General features: G+C 39.6%; 1 protein-coding gene across 6 annotated transcripts in view; it reads right to left on the reverse strand.

The window, feature by feature from the left end:
- Window positions 1-16607, reverse strand: part of NR6A1 (nuclear receptor subfamily 6 group A member 1) — a 228106-nt gene that overhangs the window by 82987 nt on the left and 128512 nt on the right. Inside the window, exon 1 of one of the 6 annotated variants that reach the window (XM_010810373.4) lies at window positions 1-16607. This exon is cut by the window's left edge and continues 15288 nt beyond it; it is cut by the window's right edge and continues 33401 nt beyond it. The exons of the other annotated variants lie outside the window; for them this stretch is intronic. The gene's annotated coding sequence lies outside the window, so the exon portion shown is untranslated. 6 annotated transcript variants of the gene reach the window in all.

Here is a 16607-nt window from a genome sequence, read left to right on the forward strand (position 1 = left end):
GAATTCCATTGAACATCTCTCTTTTGGTCAAGTTAACTCAAAACTGGGAAACTTAGATGCTTTATCATGTAACACTGAGAACTCTCAAGATAAATGCAGCATAAAAAGAATCTTCTGAACTTCTAGGCTAAGACACTGCAATGCCATTATTTTAATGGCTAAAAAGAGAAGTTAAAAAGAAAATGCGTACTTTTTACAGTAAAGGATTCATTATAAGAGTCCCAGTAATCTAAAAGTCAACACCCAGCAGGATAGGCCCCACAGAAGCTGCTGGTGGCAGGCATGTAGCTGGGGTTCTGGAATGAGAGCCACGGACAGAATCAGAGATGAAAGCCTGGTCTATGAAAGGCTCACTCAGCTCCCTTAAAACTCTGAATGTTTTAGAGTTTAGAGTATATGGAGAATTCTACAAAGGCAAGGCACTGGAAACTGTGAAAGGCCAGCAGCAACAGAGCGTTTATTCCAGCTTCAGCAAAGCTGTATTTCATTAAATTCTAGTTATCCCAACCATCTTCCAACCCTCTCTGTCCTCTCAGAAAACACCTAAGAAACATTTGTGAGGCATACTGAGTTTCTTCTCTTTTTGTTTATTTCAGGAGGATGCAAAAATTTCCACACAGATACTGAGCCATAAATCTTTTTTAAGGAGATAAACAACAGACAAGCGATACAGGTTAAGAGTCAGATGTTCTTAGAATTTGGGTAACTAAAAAGAACCGTAGCAAGAATAACTGGAGCCAGAAAATTCTCTGCAACTTGTTGCTTATATAATCTCAGTTTCTTCACCCATAAAATGGGGATAATTATATCTACTGTTCTAGATCAAAAGTGTTCTGAAGAACCAACCAGAATGTGTGTGGAAACATTTTATAAACAGAAGTGTCAAACAGTTATTATTTTTAGTAAAAATAACATATACTTTAAAAAAAGATAGTTAAGAAAGGACAAACACAATTGGAGCAGAGCAGAGAGGAGAAGGAAGGGCAGCCTGGTCCCAAGTCTATAATCCCAAAGTAATCATTACCAAAAGGGCATACATAGTGTTTTTGTTTTTATGATCTTTCTGAATTAAAACTTCATTATTTTTCCTTTGGCAGTAAAATGGGTTGACAGCTCATGAAATAAGAATTTCATGAGATATATAAAAACTAATCACATATATAAAGTAAACTAGAATATTATTAAAATAAAAAGTGAGAATATATATATATATTTTTTTACTATTGAGGGGAGGGAAAGTCTAAGCATAACATGAAACCCAGACATCATTAAGGAAAAGATGATTGTATTTACATTTATATAATAAGTTCTGAAAGGCAAAGCCACCCAAACACACACACACACACATTTACAAATATGAAGAAATCCTACAAATAAGGATTAAGAAAAAGGTAAGCAAACCTTCCAATGGGGAACTAATATGATGAAACAAAGATGTCCTAAAATGACTTCAGTGTCAATAAATACTGAAAGGTCACTAATAATAACTCAAGTTAAAACAACTATTATATACTACTTCTTATCCATCAAATTGGCAAAAAAATTTAAAATGCTGAGAATACTTCACTCGAAAAGGCTTGAGAAAATGAGTATGCTTATACATGTTGATAGTTGATACACAGACTGAATATAGCTTACAGTATCTATTAACATTTAAACTTTGCACACTCTTTGATCCAAAGACCCTTACTACTCTATCTTACAGAAATACTTATGTTCACAAAGATGTATATATATGGATGATCAATGGAAAGTTATAATTTTTTTTTTTTTTTGGAAAGTTACAATTTTTAAAACCTGGAAGAAACTCAAATATTTTTCAATATAAAAAAAGCCAAGAAACAGGGAAATGATTAAGGAGATAAGAAACCTGACTATTTTAGGCCTTACTTGGTCATTTTGCAAGATTCATTCTGGATTTTAGACAGGCTGTCATTAGTGGGCTACCCCTTCTGGGCTAAACCAACAGCTAAAAGTCAAGTGGTTGATCAAAATCTGCTCAACCAGACAGCTGCTTCCAGAGTGCAGGGGCCCTAGGCTCTAGGTCAAGGCTCAGACTAAGAAAGGATAATAAACAATCCATCACATCACATCAGGAATGATGTCTTCCCAAGAGCTGAGCAGGGTCTGACAGCGATTATTTGAGAAATAGGGCTGATCCTGAACTTGCATGACCCTGAGAGTGACTGCTGTCTTAAATTTTGTATTATAGGTATCTCATTTGCTTCACTCTAGTCCTGCTATTGAAAATAGCAATTTACTTGTTAAATAACAAGGATCAAGATATATAAGCCAATACTTTTTATTCTCATCCAAATGTTGTGAAATGAGGTGCTTAGTTTTAAAAAACATAAGTGGGTTTCTCAAAAGGCTCCCTTCCCTCCTTACGGTTCTTTAAAAAGAAAATTCTCAGAAATATCATAACCTGTAGTTGTCACCATCCTACTGGGTGGGGGGTGGGCATCATTTGAGGTAGAGACCTATACCAAGGAGGCAAGTCAGTCTCTCATCAAATCATACAAAGTAATATCTATACTCTATCTGACCTCCTCTATTATAAAGACACCATAGGTGAAAAGGCTGCCTAGGAACTTCCCATCACAGTTGGGGTGCCTGTTTTAGACAGTTGCTACATACGGCACCACCCTTATTGTCCTAGGAAATCAGGTCTGCAGGCGGACCACACATCACAGAAATGTTTTTCAGCAGGCTACTCAAATGTCAAGTATTTGTTTCAGGAGAAAATACAGATATACAACAATACTAAAGAAATATTAGGCACACTGTTTTACTAACTGTATTAATGAAATATCAAGAGAAATTATCCTAGCTTTGACAACTAGTCTTGAGGACTTCCGATTAGCCATTATATTACTTAAGAGGTATGTACCATGGCTGCAACTGGTACATTCTGCTTGGTGTGTGTTTGTGATACATATTTTCATTCTTTTATGTTGTTTTTTACACAGCCAATTTTAGCAGCTATAATTACAATCCCAAGTGTTGGACATCTAGGTTTTATTCTTTTGCTACTACAGATGTTTGGGCTTTCCTGGTACCTCAGACAGTCAAGAACTGGCCTACAATGCAGGAGACCTGGTTTGATCCCTGGTTTGGGAAGATCCCCTGGAGAAAGTATGGCAACCCACTCCAGTATTCTTGCCTGAAGAATTCCAGGGACAGAGGAACTTGGTGGACTATATAGTACATAGGGTCACAAAGAGTCAGACATTGACTGAGTGACTTACACTCAACTATAAATGTTACAATGAATGTCTCTGTACTTGTATATTTTCCAGTGATTGATGAATTATTTTCATCGAGGAAAGTCTTAGGATTAGTTCATGAAACTGGAGACTAGAGAGCTTGATGACTCTGGCTCTGTATAGCCTTGTCAGTTCCTCTAGTGGTCAGACCTATCTAAACTGCTCTGGGTAGCCTACAGTCCACCAGCAGAGGGCAGCATCTCCCAGAATAACAGGGCCAAGAGATGAAGACACCCATCATGGAGAGTGGAGAGGAAAAGGATAGTCAGAAGACAAAGGCAAAATCTACAAGAAAATGCTATTCATGGTTCCCAATGTCTGAAAGATGTAAGATGTGGTAGGCCCTGGCTCCTGCAAAAGAACTATCCAAAACTCTGTGTCCTTGATTCCTTTATTGGCACCAGGATGGAAAACTTACCTCCCCTTAAACAGGGGTATATAGCTCTATACTGGCCACAGAGACCATGGCAACTTGGATCCTGCCAGTAACAGAGATGACAAGAGCCTTATCTTTGGAGAGACTAAAAAACGATAGTATTAGGCTGTTGGTCTCACTCTGGTGGTTTTCATTGAAGGAAAGAATGGAAGCACAAGTATCTATCCCAGCTGTCCAGGTTCTCACCTCCTTTTCTTGGCTTCACTTTAAAGTGAGTTTAAAGTGAGTTAGGAGCAAGGCAAGGATAGTGTAGGCAGCAGTGAGGTGAAAGGTCACCAGCAGGCCAGAGCAGTTAGCGAATAGGCCTAAGAAAATGGAAATAGCTATGGCTGAAATGTCTTAAGTGTTCATTTTAAAACATCAAACAGGTAAGCCAACCTAAGTTAACCTGAATTACAGTTTGGGTTACTCCAATATTGTACCTCTTGAGAGCCCAGATAAATGCCAAATCCTGACCTATCAAAAGGCTAGAAACTACTTAAATTTAGCAGCTATTCAACAATGCCCTTCCCTGATACGTTAACTTCTCTCTAGAACACATACATGATTGATAACGTATAACCACATTACAAAGAAAATAATGCACCATTGAAATGGTTAGGGAAAATAGGCTCTCTTATATGCTTATTTAAACGGTGAAGAGGTCGGAGGGGGTTATTTACCATCTTCAGTGGAGAGATATTTAACCACACCAAAACTGAAATGTACAAAGCCTGTCATTTGGAAATTTCACTTTCAGGACCTAAGGCCACAAAAGTAATACCATCAGAAAGCAAGGATATTTGCTATAGCCCTATTCATAGTAGAGGGCTTCCTTGGTGGCTTAGCAGTAAAGAATCTGCCTGACAATGCAGGAGACGTGGGTTCGATCCCTGGGTCGGGAAGATCCCCTGGAGAAGAAAATGGCAACCTACTCCAGTATTCTTACCTGGGAAATCTCATGGACAGAGGAACCTGGTGGGCTACAGTCCATGGGGTCACAAGAAGTTGGACACGACTGAGCAAATAAGCAGCAACAATTCATAATAGAGGGGGAAAAAAGCAACCAAATGTCTACTAATAAGAGATGAATTAAACAAATCCTGGCATAGCTATTCATACAATCTGTAAAAATAATGATAGATCCATAAATCCTACCATGGAATAATCTGTAAGACAAATTAAGTGAAATAAAACAAACTACAGAATAAGATAATTTTTGTTTTTAAAAAACTGCATGTTCTGGAAAGTCTCAAAGAACATACACCAGAATGCCCAAGCTCAAATTCTGGCTCTGCCACTTATTAGAAGAGTGACTTAACATTTAGTCCTTCAACTTCAGCCTCCTCCTTCATAAAATAAAGAAAAATAGTATCAACTTCAATGGGTTATTTCATATATATGCTATATGACATAACTGAATTGAATTGAATATATAGGGCAGCACAATGCCTGGCATACAGTAAATGCTCAAAACAGTCAGATGCTAACAATTATTATTACTACCATCACCACCCCCTGGAAAGTGTAATTATGGAGATGACTCACTCACCAAGTTTCATACTTTCCTATATAAAAAAGCATATATACATGCTTGTTTTTCAGAACAAGCATGCATTACTTTTATAATTAAAATATACATCTTTATACTCAAGAGAAAAGAAAACACATGTCCATAAAAAGACTTGTATGTGAAGGTTTGGAGCAGCATTAATCATAATAAAAAACTGGAAATAATCCAAATGTCCATCAACTACTAAATGGATAAACAAAATGTATGTACAGTATATCTGCCTCATGGAGTGTTATTCAGAAACAGAACTATACTATGACATGAACAAACTTCCAAACCATCATGCTAAGTGAAAGAAGCAAGACATGGAGAACACACAGTGTATGCCTCCATCCAGATGAAATGTCCAAAAGGGCAAAACCTCGAGAGAAAGATTACAGGGACAGCCTGGATCAGGAGTTGGGAATAGTATTAACAGTGAAGGGACACAAGAGACTTTATTGGGATGATGATGAAAATATTCTAAAAATGACTTAAGGTAATGGTAAATTTCCCTGGAGAAGGGAATGGCAACCCACTCCAGTATTCTTGCCTGAAGAATTCCATGGACAGAGGGGCCTGGTGGGCTACAACCCATGAAGTCACAAAGAGTCAGACACAACTGAGTAACTAACACAACGACACGACAAGAATGGTAAATTTACTAAATATCACTATTTTACACAGTAAAATGTGCCTAAATGTAGTTTGTTTGTTTTTTTTAAAGTTGGAAAAAGGTATTCTTATAAACCATGCATTAGTCTATGCTCATACAAAGCTTTGCCCCTTGGAAAAAGATTTTCATATGCATTATTCTATTTGACCCTCATAAGCAAGAGTAAGGATCATGCCCTTTGAAGAGAAAAGGAAAATAACGCTCACAAAAGTAACATAACTAGCCTACAGCCACTGTTAGCAAGTAAAGCTACTGGAGCCCAGCTACTGAACGTAACTAAATCAATAAACACGGTGGTAGCAATGTGTCAGACTGCAAGGTCCAGGTATCAGCACCAAACAGTGATCACACCTTAGCTGAATATTGAAGGACAGGGGTTTTTAATTTTTTTTTTTTTTAACTTTTTGAGTAAGTGTATATTTACAAAATTTTATATAAAATGTGCTTTTCCTCCCTTATACACTCCACTAAAACTGAGATCATAACAGACTAATTCCCAGAAGCAACAAGATATATCCTTTTCTTTAGCTCATAAAATGCTCGGCACACAATTGGTTCAACATATGATTTTAACAATGATGAAAAATTATAAGTTTTAAAAGGCTTGAATTGAACATTATTCTATTAATAAATGCATCCTGCACTTTATTTTGTACAGAAAAACCGGAGGCAAATGACAAGAGACAAAATTCAAACCATAAACTACATGGAAGATTCTTTCTCCTCTCCCCCCCCTCACTTTTTTTGGACAGATGGTTACTTTTCAGCATTTTGCTTAAAAGTGCAAAAGGCCACCTGCATCTGCAGTCTCCATAGGTCTTTCTAGCATCAGGCAAACAACTAAGAAAACAATGAAGGCCTAGTACAACCAACCAACAATCTCCCTATGGTTTTTTTTTACTGACTAGGTCCAGAGAACTGCAGTAGTCTAAGGTAGGAAGTTAGGCATGAGCAACAGGCATGGCAGAGCCGAAAAGGATGCAGGCTCATCTCTAAACCCCATACCAGAAACGCCCCAGAGAGCTCACAGATATGCTACAAAAATAGCCACAGAAACTTTTCCAACTCCTGCACATGTGCCCTAGGCACAGAGTGGATTCAAACTAACCACAGGAGCTTCTCCAACTCCTTCACATATCTTCAAATAACCTTAGGCAGTTAGGAGCCAATTAAGGGTTTGTGAATACTCTATACACATATACACTGATTATAACAGATTAATTATGGGAAAGACATGCACAATAGAACCTGCTGTTACGTAACTTGCAATCGTCAATCGGCCTTAAGCATTCACCTATTTGCATTCCCTTTTCACACTGAGATTATTGCTCACTCTCAGTCCTGTCCAACTCTTTGCAACCCCATGGGCTACAGCACACCGGGCTTTCCTGTCCTTCACTATCTCCTGGATTTTATTCAAGCTTAAAGGCAATGCCAAAGAATGCTCAAACTACTGCACAATTGCACTCATCTCACACACTAGTAAAGTAATGCTCAAAAATTCTCCAAGCCAGGCTTCAGCAATATGTGAACCGTGAACTTCCATATGCTCAAAGATGGTTTTAGAAAAGGCAGAGGAACCAGAGATCAAATTGCCAGCGTGCGGAGGATCATCGAAAAGGCAAGAGAATTCCAGAAAAACATCTATTTCTGCTTTATTGACTATGCCAAAGCCTTTGACTGTGTGGATCACAATAAACTGTGGAAAATTCTGAAAGAGATGGGAATACCAGACCACCTGACCTGCCTCTTGAGAAACCTGTATGCAGGTCAGGAGGTAACAGTTAGAACTGGACATGGAACAACAGACTGGTTCCAAATAGGAAAAGGAGTACATCAAGGCTGGATATTGTCACCCTGCTTATTTAACTTATATGTAGAGTACATCCTGAGAAACGCTTTGCTGGATGAAGCACAAGCTGGCATCAAGATTCCTGGGAGAAAGTAATTAACCTCCAATTAAAATAAATAAATTTATATTAAAAAATAAAATATATTTAAAAGAAAAAAAGATTGCTGGGAGAAATATCAATAAGCTCAGATATGCATATGACACCACCCTTATGGCAGAAAGTGAAGAAGAACTAAAGAGCCTCTTGGTAAAAGTGAAAGAGGAGAGTGAAAAAGTTGGCTTAAAGCTCAACATTCAGAAAACTAAGATCAAGGCATCCGGTCCCATCACTTCATGGCAAATAGATGGAGAAACAGTGGAAACAGTGGCTGACTTTATTTTTCTGGGCTCCAAAATCACTGCAGATGGTGATTGCAGCCATGAAATGCAAAGATGCTTACTCCCTGGAAAGAAAGTTATGACCAACCTAGACAGCATATTAAAAAGCAGAGACATTACTTTGTCAACAAAGGTCTGTCTAGTCAAGGCTATGGTTTTTCTAATAGTCATGTATGGATGTGAAAATTGGACTATATAGAAAGCTGAGTGCCGAAGAATTGATGCTTTTGAACTGTGGTGTTGGAGAAGACTCCTGAGAGTCCCTTGGACTGCAAGGAGATCCAAGCAGTCCATCCTAAAGGAGATCAGTCCTGGGTGTTCATTGGAAGGACTGATGTTGAAGCTGAAACTCCAATATTCTGGCCACCTGATGTGAAGAGCTGACTCATTTGAAAAGAGCCTGATGTTGGGAAAGATTGAACGCAGGAGGAGAAGGGGACGACAGAGGATGAATTGGTTAGATGGCATCAGCGACTCAGCGGACATGAGTCTGGGTAAACTCCAGGAGTTGGTGATGGACAGACAGGCCTGGTATGCTGCAGTTCATGGGGTCGTAAAAAGTCGGACATGACTGAGCAACTGAACTGAACATGTCCATTGAGTCAATGATGCCATCCAACCGTCTCATCCTCTGTTGCCCCCTTCTCCTCCTGTCTTCAATCTTTCCCAGCATCAGGGTCTTTTACAGTGAGTCAGCTCTTTGCTTCAGGTGGCCAAAGTACTGGAGCTTCAGCATCAGTCCTTCCAATGAATAGGATGGATTTCCTTTAGGATTGACTGGTTTGATCTCCTTCCTGTCCAAGGGATTCTGAAGAGTCTTCTCCAGCACCACAATTAAAAGCATCAGTTCCCTGGTGCTCAGCCTTCTTTATGGTCCACCTCTCACGTTCATATAGAGCTACTGGAAAAACCATAGCTCTGACTATACAAACCTTTGTTGGCAAAGTGATGTTTTTGCTTTTTAATACACCATGTAGGTTTGTTATAGCTTTTCTTCCAAGGAGCAAGCGTCTTTTAATTTCATGGCTGCAGTCATCGTCCACAGCAATTGTGGAGCCCAAGAAAACAAAGAGTCACTTTCCACTTTTTCCCCATCTATTTGGTAAAGAATCCACCTGGAATGCAGGAGATGCCGGTTTGATTCCTGGGTCAGGAAGATCCCCTGGAGAAGGGATAGGCTACCCATTCCAGTATTCTTGGGCTTCTCTTATGACTCAGCTGGTAAAGAATCTACCTGCAATGTGGGAGACCTGGGTTCAATCCCTGGGCTGGGAAGATCCCCTGGAGAAGGGAAAGGCTACCCACTTCAGTATTCTGGCCTGGAGAATTCCATGAACCATATAGGCCATGGGGTGCAGAGTCAGACACGACTGAGTGACTTTCACTTTCACTCACCATGAAGTGACAGGACTGGATGCCATGATCTTAGCTTTTTGAATGTTGTGTTTTAAGCCAGCTTTTTCACTCTCCTCTTTCACCTTCATCAAGAGGCTCTTTTTAGTTCCTCTTTGCTTTCTGTCATAAGGGTGGTGTCATCTGCTTATCTGAGGTTATTGCTATTTCTCCCAGTTATCTTGGTTCCAGCTTGTGATTTATCCAGCTTGGCATTTTGCATAATGGTGGCAGGTACAAGCCGAATTTTGCACAGGGCAGAACCAAAAGGAGGTGACAGGGAGTATAAAAAGGGAAGCCAGGAGGGATCATTGCCACTCCTTCAGGGTCAGCCCACTCCCACATTTTGGGAGTGTACTATCCTCTGTTTAACAAAAGACCTGTTTTGCTTGAGCTGTAACTAAGCTGTAAGCAGTCTGCTGTTTCAAATCCTTGCTACAATAAGATAGGAGCCAAGAAACCCTGTCGGCTAGAGCTGTAATCAGTCCACTGTTCCAAATCTTTGTTATGATGCAACAAGAACCAAGGGAGAGAAATAAACTGACCTAACAGTAGGAAATAATTGGTTCCATGTAAAAAAATCCTGTGTCTGTACATTAAACAGGGTTGATAATGTGATTGATTTTGCTCACTCCCATTTTAAAGATAGAAAAGTAACCTTGGGCAGGCAAAATGCCAAAGTTTCTTCAGCATTTTCTGTTGATCACAACTAAAAAGAACAAGACTCCTTGAACCATTAATTAAAACACCTTGCACTTAGCCTTGACAACTGTGATAATTTTACCTAATCAGTCTCCGAAAAGAAATACCCAGAGGTAACTGGTAAACTAGAGACAATATAATATCAGCAAATTATAAATCCTGGACCATTTAATATATTTGGGATTTATTTTTGTCTTTACACCTGACATTATATTCTTTAGGACTTGGGAACCTAAAAGAAGGTAAAGCCTATCAGAGAAAAAGCCACAAACAGGGTGTTTGAATTATGGGCAAACCACAGAAAGCACTATAAAACTTGACAAGGGAAAAAAAAACTCAGCTCAACTCTGGCTCCTGAGTTTTTCTCATGGAGACATAGGTTTGGAACAAGCAAGACAATGTAAAAATGGGCTCAATTTTTACATGATTTTATTACGCACAGAGAAACAGACCTTGGAAAATAGTTCATAAATCCATGGTTGGTGGGATGCCTCAGAAGACTCACACTGTAATATAACCACAGAATCTTAACAAGGGGGCTATGAGCCCAACACCAGACAGCATACTTCTAAAGGTCCAGAAATAGAATTCCTTTGCAACGTGCCAAGTAAGAGGTCTGTCTCTACAGGCTATGATAGGATTCTCTTTGCCCCTGTTAGTAACCAGCCCTCTTCAGACTGTCAGGCTGGGACATGAGGCCCTTTGCTGCAGTGCTACAATGCTTACAGCCAGACCCACCTCTCCTCAAGCAACAGAATAAAAATAAACTGTATGGCACTAAAACTAACTGCATGCCTACACAGTTGGGGCAAATTCTGGACCCAAATGATACAGAGAGCCTGGAGCAAAAACAGGGTGTGAGGAGCAAAAGGAGGATACTGAGCATGTCCCCTTGTGCACACCACCACCAAAGGGGTGGGCAAAATACCCAAGCAACCCCTCAGGCCTGAGCCCTGGACACTGCCCTACCTTCACTCCATAAAAGGAACAAGCTTGCCCCTCTCCTCAGGAAGTGGAGCAAGGGAACCTGTTGCTTTTCTTGCTGCCCCCTGCTACAGCAGAGACCCCCAATTAAGCCTTGCCTAAATTTCTAATCTGGCCTCTAGTCAATTTCTATTGGTTGGGGATGGTCAAGAACCCTGGTTGGTAACAGCATGGTAAGAAAAAAAAATTATCAGAGTGACGTGACTTGAAGACAGTTAAATATATGATGGCAGAATATTAAGACTTGATTTTTGGTCGGTTCTGAGTTGTCAGAAGATTTCAGAGTGGGAATGGGAACAGGGATGGGGGTGGGAGATGGCAAGTCAAGAGTCAGGAATGAAAGGTGAATCCCTTCACATGGCCAAAAGCAATAATCTATACCGTGAGTCTGAATACTTAGAATCATAACACTGTCTTAATTTCCCCTTCCCACTGAGTAGTAACTAAAGAAATCCCAATTTAATTTTTTTAGTCTTACCTCAGCTATACTATGGGATCTTGAGGCATAACCATTTATCTCTGCTCAAACCAGAAATCTGAAGAACAGATGTCTAGCTCCCCACTGAGGCCTGCTGGGTAGACAACTTCAGACCAGCCCCACCCTCCTACACACCCTCCCACTCCATACTTTTACTTCTACCCTTACTGGTCATGACTTTATGCCTGGCATCTGGCACAGTACTAACTGTTTTAAGTGTATCACCTTACCAAAATCTCAAAAGAAGTCTGGAAGTATACTTATTATCCTTATTTTAGAAATAAAAACACTGAGTCTCAGAGAGGTTAGGTAAATTGCCCAAGGTCAAACAGCTCATAAAGAACAGAGCTAGAAAACAAACCCAGGAATGTCTGAGTACTAAAAACACAAGCTCTTAATGACACTAACATAGTAGTGGTAGCAACTAGCAACAGATTTCAAAGGTATGGTGACTCACTGGGGAAAAAGTTGATCTACTTGTGAAGATGTCCTTGCAGGCAAATATGGAAATTCTGTTTCTTGAGGATCGTGGCAGTTTCCTCATACGTGGTGGCAGCAGTGGGATCATGGACACAGGTAATCTAGGCTAGTAAATCTGTCGTCAACAGATGAGAACATTACCATCTGCCTCTCTCCAGGGTGGCTTTTAATACTAAGCTGCATTTTGATTAAGACTCCTTTTCTATTTCATTTTCTCTCTGAATAGGTAATACACTTCATATCTGGTATCTTCTCTTCCAAATCCCTGTTGACATCATGTCCCTGCCTAGACTAGACATGTGCAGGGACAAAATGCTGGGATGGGAGTTATCCTGGGACACCGACTACCTACCTAAGACCATGAGGCCACTTCCCAAAAGCCAAAATCAAGAAAGTAGGTCCCATGACACAGTAGTTTCTCCAAACAACATGAAACAACTCTTTGAGATATCAAATACTGTTCAGTCAAACCTTGAGATTTGAGCTTTGCTACTGGCTGTGTCTCTGCAGTTTGCGCAATGCCCTGGGTTTTGCTCCAGATCCGTCACATTGCATTAGTGCCCTTCCTCCTCACTGCTTACAGAAATAACAATCTTGAACATGGCAGCACAATCCATTTGTCCTGCTCTAATTACTTTTTGACATTACTCTTTTTGCTGTTAAAGTTGTTCCTTCCTCTCTTTCTTCTTTTCTGCCTGAGGGCATCATCAGAATCATCTGAAAGGAAGATCTTTAGGTTCCACCAATATATATTTTGTTAACTTTTTATCACAAAACGGTTCCAAGGAGGAGTACAACAGTTCCAAGAAGAAAAGCCACCAGGCTCTCAAAACCATTTCCAGAATTTTCCAGCTGAAACAGAGAGAATGGCCAAGAGGAAAATGTTCAGATTTGAAGTTAAAGGATGTGGACAAACTGTAGCTCTGCCACTCTATGTGACACCGTGGGCAGGTCCCCTAATCTGTCTCAGTCTCAGAACTCCATTCAGACAAGTTGGGTTGTATCTGATAACCTAATAAGAGCTTCTATGGAGATCAACTGAGATAGGTATGTGAAAGTACTATAGAAAGAACTACAGTTGTGTTAATATTAAGAGACACGAAAATAATGATCAATGTTGATAGCAATCTCTGAGTCTTGTGTTTTTCATTAAACTTAGCGTGATGGTTAATTTTATACGTCAGCTTGGCTGGGCCATCAGATCAAACATTTGATCAAATATTACTCTGTGTATTTCCATGATGGATGGAATGAAATTTTTTGAATAAAATTAGCATTTAAATTTGTTAAGTTTAACAAATTTAATTTTGACTTTGAGTATAGTAGATTGCCCTTAATAATGTGGTTGGGCCTCATTGAATGAGCTGAAGGCCTGAAGAGAACATAAAGACCAGCCTCCACTGAGCAAAACAGAAATCTCCAGGAGAGACTCTTTGGACTTGACTGGTACATTGGCTCTACTGGGTCTCTAGCCTGCCAGCCTTTGGACTGGAATTGCACCATTGACTTTCCTGGGTCTCCAACCTGCTGGCCCACTCTGCAGATTCTGCACTTGTAAGCTTCCATAATTATGAGAGCCAAATCCTTATAATACATCTTTAGTTATCTACATGCACATATACACAAACATACACAGCCCATATTGCTTCGGTTGCTCTGGCGAATCCTGACTCATATTGACTAACCTGAGCATGTGTGTACGCTCGGTCATGTCTGACTCTGTATAACCCCAGGGACTATAGCTTGCCAGGCTCCTCTATCCATGGAATCTTCCAGGCAAGCATACTAGAGTGGGTTGCCATTTTCTACTCCAGGAATACACACCTAGGACCTAGTTTTGTTTAGGATTCATACGAACCTGGATACATTAAATCCAAAGGTTTATCTCCAGAGCTCTTTTTGCTTCAGGATGACAGATACTTTTCTATAAATTCATGTGCTCTCAAAGTCACTTTTAAGCCAACTTAAAAGGCTTTCCTCAATAATAAAATGGAGTTTAAAGACAAAGGATTGACATGCTATCCTTATAGGAGAGATTAACACAGGGATTAATACGCTTGTTGGGTTAGTACAAGATTCAGTGTTGTTCTATCTAGAAAATACTTTTGGAAGAAAAGAATACAACATTTATTAAACACTTCTCATGTATTAAATAAGCACTACACTGGGTGTTTCACATATAATGTTATATTCAACCTTAATACCTGTAATACAAAGACATTTCCCATTTCTACAAATGAAAAAAAATTGAGCTCTGAGAGAAGAGTTTGGACATAGGTTAAACACAACTATAATGTGGTAGACCTGGAATCAGACCAACTCCCCATCCACCCATTTCAGACTACAGGACAGACATACTGAATAGTCTCTATCCTAATACGGTAAAAAAAAAAAAAAAAGAAAAGTAGGGGATGATGAACTTTGATAGACTTGTTTCCTTTTCTCCACTCATTCTTAGATGTGGGGTGACAAAAAGCTCAAAAGGTAGAAAACAAGAAGCACTGGGCTAAAGCAGGCTTTGGCAATCTACAGGCTGAGGGATTTTCAGCAGTATGTCAAACCAAGCACTTTCATTATAGCAAAAGATTGGATATAAAGAGCAACGTCTTGGCAGAGAGAAGGTTTTGTTTTTGTTTTGTTTTTTAAAGAAAGAAACAGAAAGTGCAATGGTCCCAGTCAACTAAATGTAGATGGGAGAAAGACGGTTTGTGAGGTGGGGAGAAGCTGTTTGGTCTTTGTTATTAACCTTAACAAGCCAACATAGCCTCTCTGTGTTGACCGCCTCATGATCAAGTGATAAGTCAAGCCAAAGCCAAGCCAAAGAAGTCTCGTCTCCTGCAGTGCTTCCCTTTTCCCATCTCAAATGGCCTTTCAGGATCCAGCCTTAATTCACATTCTTCCTACCATAAATGCATACACTTAACAGGGAAAACTAATTTTGCATTTTGTATTGTTGTACAGAGCCTGCCAACCAAGGACAGGAACTGGCAGAATGGTAAGTAATGGAACAAGAATTGCTTGCTATTAAGCCAAATAAATTTAATTTCAACAACATTAACACAGGCCAAGTAGACCAGCTGCATGAAAAGGTATTTTCTTATAACAAAGTGTGACAGCAGGTTATTTAAATGTAGCTACTGTTGGAATTACATCACTGATAAAATGCTGCAACTCTAGTCATTTCAAAACATATTCTTTCACCGTGACTATTAAAAATGACTTCAGAATAACTCTGTAATACGGTATCATTACCCCACTTGATCAGTGAAGAAACTGAGGCTCAGAGTGGTAGGCCAGCTCTTAAATGGGCAGAACTAGGATCTGACTCTAAGTTCTGAGTGTTTTTTCCTTTCTCAAGGCAATTGCCCGAAGTTATTAAGGTCCAGTCTGTTAGGCCTATCACTTTCCTGAGGTATCCTGCTTCTAAGGACAATGTCAGATCACCACTAGTTGTAGCATCTTAGACATTCCAATCTAAAGAACAGCAAAGTCATCCCGACCAAGTTCTAAATCATTTAGAATGATTTTCCTAGATAATGTAGTCATTGGAAAAGTTAAGATTTACCTTCAAAGATACTGATTTTTTCCTCCAAAAGTTAGGGCAATTTTATCTCATTAATCATTTGTTACTTTGTAAATCTTTTGTGTACTAAAAGCAAGAGCCTTTTCCTGATGAACATTTGAGATGCTAAAGTAATAACCTACATTTTCTAAATTTTTTCATTTGTGTAATCAAAAGAAAAAGTAACAGAACCTGTGAAATGACAGTTCTAAATCAAAATGAGTATTTATGAACACATAAGGTATATGTGGAGAAGGCAATAGCAACCCACTCCAGTACTCTTGCCTGGAAAATCCCATGGATGGAGGAGCCTGATAGGCTGCAGTCCATGGGGTTGCTAAGGATCTGACACGACTGACCAACTTCACTTTCACTTTTCACTTTCACGCACTGGAGAAGGAAATGGCAACCCACTCCAGTGTTCTTGCCTGGAGAAATCCCAGGGATGGGGGAGCCTGGTGGGCTGCCGTCTATGGGGTCTCACAGAGTCGGACACAACTGAAGTGATTTAGCAGCAAGGTATATGTAAATTCTATTTTATGGTACAATACCTACATAACCCCCTCCAATCATATTTTGAATTATTATACCTTTCTGTACTTAGCCCTTCTAGTTTTACCAATCAGCTTCTTCTTAAAACTAGTAGAGGCTACCTGCTGAAAGGGAAAGCAGGATTCTGACATCAGACAGATCTGGGTTCCAATTCTTGCTCTACTATTTCTATACTTTTGGCAAGTTACTCAATTGCTTGGAGTCTCACAGCTTTCTCGTACAAAACAGGGATATCATCCCTTACCTTTAATGGTTATTGTAACATAAAAAATAAATGAACCACTATATTAGGCAAGCTCAGTTCCTGGGATACAGATG

Source organism: Bos taurus, chromosome 11, assembly GCF_002263795.3.
Source record: "Bos taurus isolate L1 Dominette 01449 registration number 42190680 breed Hereford chromosome 11, ARS-UCD2.0, whole genome shotgun sequence".
Taxonomy (NCBI): Eukaryota; Metazoa; Chordata; class Mammalia; order Artiodactyla; family Bovidae; genus Bos; species Bos taurus.